Genomic DNA, 7,436 nt, shown 5'->3' on the forward strand with positions numbered 1-7,436 from the left:
AAGTAAAGTGAAACACTGTATACGCGAAGGTGATTTGATGTACAGCTTTTTTTCACATGTGAACATATAGCACATAAAAATATATTTTCCAAGGTTTATTGCCTAACATTTTCCCTCTATCTATGATAAAGTATTGCACCTGAAAGCAGTAAATATGGAAGTATTAAATCATACGTGAAGGGTGATTACCTTGTACTTTTTTTAGATCCAGCCCTTTGAGGTCCAATACGTTAATTTTGAACGGGTGATGAGCTTCTATCTTCAGTTATTCCTTGAGTCAAGCCTTTCCCCAGTAAATTTATTTTCAGGAACAGGCTTTTTCTGCGAAAAGTATCGTATTTCCTTCGACGCTGAGAGAGCTCTGTTTTAATTGTCTTTTACAACAGTGGGCATGCTGTATCTCCCAAGGAAGGCGTTTCATAAATATATATATATATATATATATATATACTCGGGAAAGGGTTCACTCCTGGGCAACGTATCGGAGATAAAGGCTCCACTTGATGAGCTCCAGGCGGGCCGTGAAATCCAGAACTTACACTATATTCAGAGACTATCAGTGTTCCACATGGGGACAGTGATTACTGCACAATTTCCTGAAAACAGGTGAATTTTCCGTTCACAACCAATGCAACGTTCTACTAAGAACTCAATGTTATAATGTTGAGATAAATTGAAGTAACGCAAGGAATAATGTATTGTAAAATTAGCAAGATCGAGATTAACTAGGCAACACTTCCTCCTCCCCGAATTTTGTCTGGTATACACAATTGCTCTATGTCCCAGGACTTGTGGTAGCAGAGACAAAAAAAAGGAAAATGAAAATCATACCCTCGGATTGGATTTGAACCCAGAGTTTCGCTGTGTAGGAACCTCCTCACCACTGAATATCAAGACACCCCCCCCCCCCCCCCCCCCCCCAAAAAAAAAAAAAAATTAATTTAAGTCTCTCATAGAATATTATTGCTGAAGAGTAATAAGGCCTAAGCTATATTAATCAGGCATATTAGGCTTTGATTTTAAAATGTTTAGCTTTGTCATGAAGTTTGGTAACTGACCTTTGGCATTGTTTGTTGCCGAGTGATATTACAGTATTATTAATAGTGTTTAAAATATTGTCCTTGAGCAGCTATCGGTGTGGTGGTTAATTGACGGGTTAAATTAATCACTATTCCCAGGTTCGAGTCCTTGGGTTATCATTTCTAACAAGCGTGACCACTTCCCATAATCCATATCAAGCTTTCAGTCTTTTAAATACACGATAATAGTTACTGTAAATTCAGAGCAAATTAAGAATTGTACGATAATCGTTTGTTGAAGGAAGACAATTGCTTGAAACAGGAATAACAGTTTGTGACGTAAAATCGCGGGTGGACCCATGCTTCTCCCATCACGGTCGTAGGTCCAGATTACTGCCATTTCTGCCAAGTTTACGTGGGTTGCACGGCACAGAAAAAGCAAGATTCTGGGTAACAATGGTGACATATGTTTTCCTTGCATTGCAAGATTTATATTAGGAACAAAAAGTATTTGAGTTTAGGTGTACTGACTCAAAGTGGCACGAGAACCCAGTTCAGTATGAATGCCATGCCCGACAGGCCCAAATGGTGCAATATGTGTTCGGGAGAGTCAAGCTGCTCTAAGAATTTCGGTTCTACGTTGCCAAATAGCTGTAGTTTTCTTTACTAAAACTTCACCTAAAAGTTTCTCAACCATAGGAAAAGTAGTCCCTTATGTTTTCGGAAGGGATATTTTTGCAATTTTTGGCACTTAAAAAAGGCACCTTGCAGTTTCGGATGAGCAAATGGTTCGCTTGGAAGCTCTTAGAAAGTAACAGGCAGCTAGAAATTTCTGAAATCAAGATTTCATTCCTTCCCGGACACTTCAATTTCTAAGTGGGTGGACTAGCTCGAATGGTTGGCATGTTCCCTTCTAGTCCTTCCCCACTGCAGTATTTTTTTTTCCTTTCTTTTAGTATGTAGTATGAATTGTTTCATCTAATGCAGTGAAAATAGAATAAATAAATAAGCGATAAAAACCTCATCTTAGAAGGTCTTAAAACATTACAAGGATTCTAGAATTGTCTCTCGAAGGCTCCTGGCTCAATTTCCTAGTTGGGTGCCCTTGTACAGTGAAACGACACTGAAATTCTAGTTAATTGATTACTGATAATCTTAAGATACAATAATATTTGACAAAAAAGTTACTGTAGATGAAGGATATCACAAATATAAAGTTAAGATTCTATTGAATAAAAGTACAGAGGAATAGCAGTGATAGGGAATTCGTTAAATGCATTTAAAGTTAATTAATTGAACTAAGATTATCTTTTCATTTGTAAGACCAATATCATTTGGCAAAATGCTTTATTCTTTGCATGATAATCGCAAGTTTCTAGAAAAGCCGATCTTCGTAAATTAGAATATCGAAAAGTAGGCTTGTTAAGCTTCAAGAAAACAAAAACAAAAGTTTTCAACGATTCAGTTAGAACTCATGAACAAAAAAGGCTTACTGAACATTTCTGGAAACAAGATTGAGAGTGTTAATGACTTTAAATACCTGGGACATATGTTCTATAGTGACCAAAAGGACTGTTTTGTTGACAACAGAATTCTCGGCGCAACAGGTAACTTCTATGTTCTAAATACGTTCTAACTGATCCTAAAGTATCCGTGGAAAAAAGGGAAAAAATTACAATAGAAGCCTATGTAAGATCCAGACTTGTTTATTGCAACAAATCGCAACTGGCTAATGAAGAGGAATTGAGGAAAGTAACTAGAATCATGCTGGCACAGCCTCCTGAGAAGAATGTTAAAGAACGCATGGAAAAGGAAAAGTAATAGTGAAGGAGAAGATACATTTGCTTTCAAATACAGAAACTCTGACATCGAAAGAATAATTAGAACTCCACCGCTACGTGATTTCAGTGCGCACGTTTGCAGGAGACCAAACTCTGACCTGGCGAAAAAAAGAATATTCATCAAAGCAACAGCAAAATATCAGAAATATGTTATAGAATCATGGATCAAAATTGAAAAATTGCTCAACATTGATAAAGATCAAGCCAATTTAAAAGAAGCGCAAGAGACAAGAAAGTCTTTAATGGACTTCTATTAAAGAATTTCAATTTTTTTAAAGAATTGAGTCCTCGCTGTTTAGCTTATTGCTAATCGAAAGTGGTATTAAACTGAACTGAACTGAACTGAACTGAACTCGTTCTTTCTAAGATTTCTTAGTGTTAAGGGCATTCCATTCCAAATAGTTGATCAAGTTTGTGAGTCAGAACGAATTTAGCTGAATTGAGAGTCTCAGTAGAGTTTTGTGGATAGAAGTTGTTTGAAACAGAGGATCGACAATAATGGGAATAACTGGGGATGGATATCATTAATATCTTGAAAATGCTCTTGAATAGCCCTTATCGGAGTTATCAGCGGTTTTGCCACAAGAACGAGGCTAAAGGGTCATTTTGTATTGAATTGACCCTTAAGCCTCATTTGCTTGTAGTTTTAAACAAAAGAAAATGTGCCTGCAGGCTCAACTCCAATAAGAACCAACGTCATACATCACGCTAGCTGTAACTTTAATCGTAAAACACCGGCTTCGATAAATAAAGGTACCGCGTGTTGTTTGAAATCTGAAAAGTAAATAAATCTAAGGCCACGTTTTTGTAATTTAAGAAGCTTCTCGAGGTGATACTTACGAGCTTGGCCCCAGGCTAACAAGCGATAGGTTAGTGTGGTGAAATGAGAGAGCGATAAATGGTTTAAAAGCGTATGGGTTGGAACATGATGGCGCAGTTTGGATAATGAACCTACATATCGACTTATTTTAAAAGCTGCATGATCAATGTGTTGTTTCCAGGTTAGATTTTGGTCAAGAAAGATTCCAAGGTATTTCACAAACTCTTTACGCTGCAGAGAGACAGACCTATTTTTATCATTACCTAATATCCTGGTAATGGCAAAATGACCAAATTTGTTTTTTAGCTTTTTTTTATATATTCAAGGTAAGTTTATTTGCCGTGAGCCAGTCGATCACACAATTAGCGAAGCTCTAGGTTCATAAAATTTCCTCTAGTGACTCGAGATTACTATCCGCCGTATAGAGTATTTGTGTCATCAGCAAATAAAGAAAATTGAAGCTTTTCAGAACATTATTGGATATCGTTAATAAAGATACGAAAAAGCAGTGGACCCAAGACAGAACCTTGTGGAACACCAAAAGTGACATTTATTTTTCCCCTCGGAGATAAATGAACCAATCTGAGTTGTCTGTGGAGTTCGATCTTCTAAGTAAGATGAAAACCATTTATTTACAATACCACGAAAACCATAATGCACCAGTCATTTGAAACCCCCGCACCCCCCCCCCCCCCCATTCGGGCCTTAGCGGGGGATTGCGGGGACTTTCACCTCGTATAGACTCCATTTTGGTTCCCCGGTAGGCGGGGAATTCGCTGGAAGTCACGGTCTTCGCATCCCCTTCCGGGGGAATTAAGCGGGGCAGTCACTCCTTGGTCAGCCGTCTTCATTTTCGCGCCTCATAGTAATTTTGCACACATTATTGTCGCTTTCTTCAGTGACAAACTCGATCGTGGATTCCGGTTAATTTTTTCACATTTTGCAAAGCGTATTATCCATTACTCTAAATAATGGTCAGTATTTGGCTTCACTGTCTTGCAAATATTCTTTATTCGTTATTGTGGAACGTACATCTGGACAGGACTCATTTTCGCCATTGATTTTATGATTACTGATTGACGATTAGCGCACGTGAATTGTTTTAGGGTTCTGCACCCTTTGATCAGTCGAATCAATTAACTTTTATAGTGAGGCGGATCACATTGTATGCAATAATCAACATGAATTAGCTGAATCAGTTGAAACAATTTCAATTCCTACTATTATTTGTGCGATTGACACTACTGTGATACGGTTGCCCGTTGCGTTTCATTGTCAATTTATCCAGAAGTATCAGTGAAACTACTACAATAAAGATATTTTGACATACTCATTGTGCATTAAGGAGCCTTTGCAAGTTATTTGCTGGCCGCTGAAAGATCAATCTGTTTATTTCATGGCTGCCAACAGTGTCTTTTAACCAGTGTGTTTCGCTTGGCAATGATAAAGTTGTTTTACAAAGGGAGTACCATGTGTTGCACAGTAGGGGCGGGGGAATGCACCACTCACTGGGGGTGCGGGGGTTTCAAATGACTGGTGCATAATGATATAACCTATCCAAAACAATCTTGTGATCAACAGAATCGAAAGCTTTTCGCAGGGCAATAAAAACACCACAAGAAAATAAACGCTTTTCCATGTTAGTCGTATCGTGTTAACTGTATCCAAAATTGCATGCTGCGTTGAATGTACTCTGCGAAAATCATACTCAGTGGGGGAAAACAGATTACTTTTCTCAATAACCCCACTAGTGGTAAGAACGTCCGTGGAACAGCCGATCCTAATTTGTTTGCCTGGGTGAGTTAACGAATTCAAGTATCTTACACGGGTGCCCCAAGCTCAGTGTGAGGGAAAGCCAACAAAATTATAAGGATCTGTAAGGGAATCTCGATAAAAGACCTGAAAAGATAATTTTACGAAAAAAATATTCTCAGTTAAAAAGCCTAATCTTATTGCTATTGTGGGTTGCTTCCTTCCTGTGTTTTTTTTTTTTTTTTATTCGACAAGAATTAAGCCATTATCCTCGGTTGGCAACGGTTATAGTAAAATACCAAGGCTGAAAACTGAAGGGCTCAAGAGTCCACCAATTTAGTCAAAGATTCCTGGTTAAATGTTCCCACGGTTCCTCACACTGAGCTTGGGGCTCCTGTCATAATGAGGTGTCTGGAAAACTGAGATGTAATGCGTGTAAATAAAGAAACGATTTCTAAAGAAGAGCACCGTTAAGAAGCACATTGTATCCCAGAAGCATTAAATGCTCAGGAGTCAAGAAATAGTAAAAAAGCTCAGTCTGGTAGGGTAATTAACAACTTCTTTTCAAAGACTATGACATGTCAAGCAACGTAAAGAGCTTGGAGCAACTTTTGAGCAACATTTTGACTTTTGGGGCAACTTTTGAGCATCTTATTTAGACATTTTTAGCATCTTTTTGAAAAAATTTGGAGCTTCTTAGGACTTATAGCTCTAGTTAGTGACATTGATTGCAACGATTGCTGGTGATCACATTACAAAACAACACTGCCTACACGCTCGGGGTCAAATTCGGGCTACTCCTTTTACAATCACATTTATTTGAACATTTTTTTAATCCGATAACTGTAGCCTGTAAATCCTTCTCGTGATCAAGCAGTAGACTGAAACTACGGAGTAAAAATGATTTTGTTTCTGTTTTCCCATTGAGCATTCACACCCTGATTGACAAACACTATTTATTTAAGTCGCCTAGAGCTGTATTCTCTCTAATAACTGTTCTTACAGTTGATCCCACGTTTTCAGCGGTGTTCGTTGCAGAGCGCGCGGAAGCGAGGCATTCGGGTCAACATTCGATTAGACAAAGAAAAGAGTAAGAGATTTAGCGCGAAAAATGCGATAAAAAAACATTAGCTCCTATCCAGAATTTACGTTTTTTTTTTTTCAGAAGAAGAGAAACTACAGTTATTGAATGCCACAATAATTTCGTATATTTGGGGTTGTTACTTTGGTTAACACATCCATATGCTATACTGTAAGAATGACTTGCCATACTTTGCACGATAAAATTAAGCCAGTCTAGCCTCAAATTACTCGGAAAAAAGTGAAGGAAACAGTCAAGAATTGAGAAATCAGACAATGATCCTTTGATGAGAACTTCTCGTTTTGACCCGAAGCCTCGTTTCCGCTCCGTCTGAAACTAATACCGCTGAGACGTTAACTGTAATAACAGTATCTCGTTTTTTCTAATAAGCATTAAAATTCCCGCTGGCAAACGACCAAAGTTCCCCGATATGCCGCCTCATTGTCTGCGATGTGCTTTTTTGAAACGTCATTTCCGTCAAACGCTTACCCAGACACCATTAGTCTTGCCTACACATCACTAAGTCGTTACCTCTCGTGGGGTGAAGGACGTGAACATGTCACCGGATATTACGTCCCAAATCTTTGGAAACGAGGAACAGTCAAGTGGGTTCTTTAAGGTTCAGTGCCCCAAGATTCGTGATCCCTATTCACGAAGATTATATGGTCTAATCAATTACAGATATAACATTATTTTGCAAATGGTTAGTCTTCCAAGTCCTTTAAAGTAAGACTTTAAACCCTAAGCCCCCTTTCACTACCCTTGATTCATTTCCGGCTTAAATTTTTCACTTATTCCCCAGGTTTGCAAGTAGCTGCACAACGGAAAGTACGCGCGAGATCAATGATTGGTCAGTTTTCGTCACCGGTCGAGTTTATTCATGACTCAGCCTCGCTAGTGAAAAGAATTATTTTTTGTTAAGT

Source organism: Montipora capricornis, chromosome 10 (assembly GCF_036669925.1).
Source record: "Montipora capricornis isolate CH-2021 chromosome 10, ASM3666992v2, whole genome shotgun sequence".
Classification (NCBI taxonomy): domain Eukaryota; kingdom Metazoa; phylum Cnidaria; class Anthozoa; order Scleractinia; family Acroporidae; genus Montipora; species Montipora capricornis.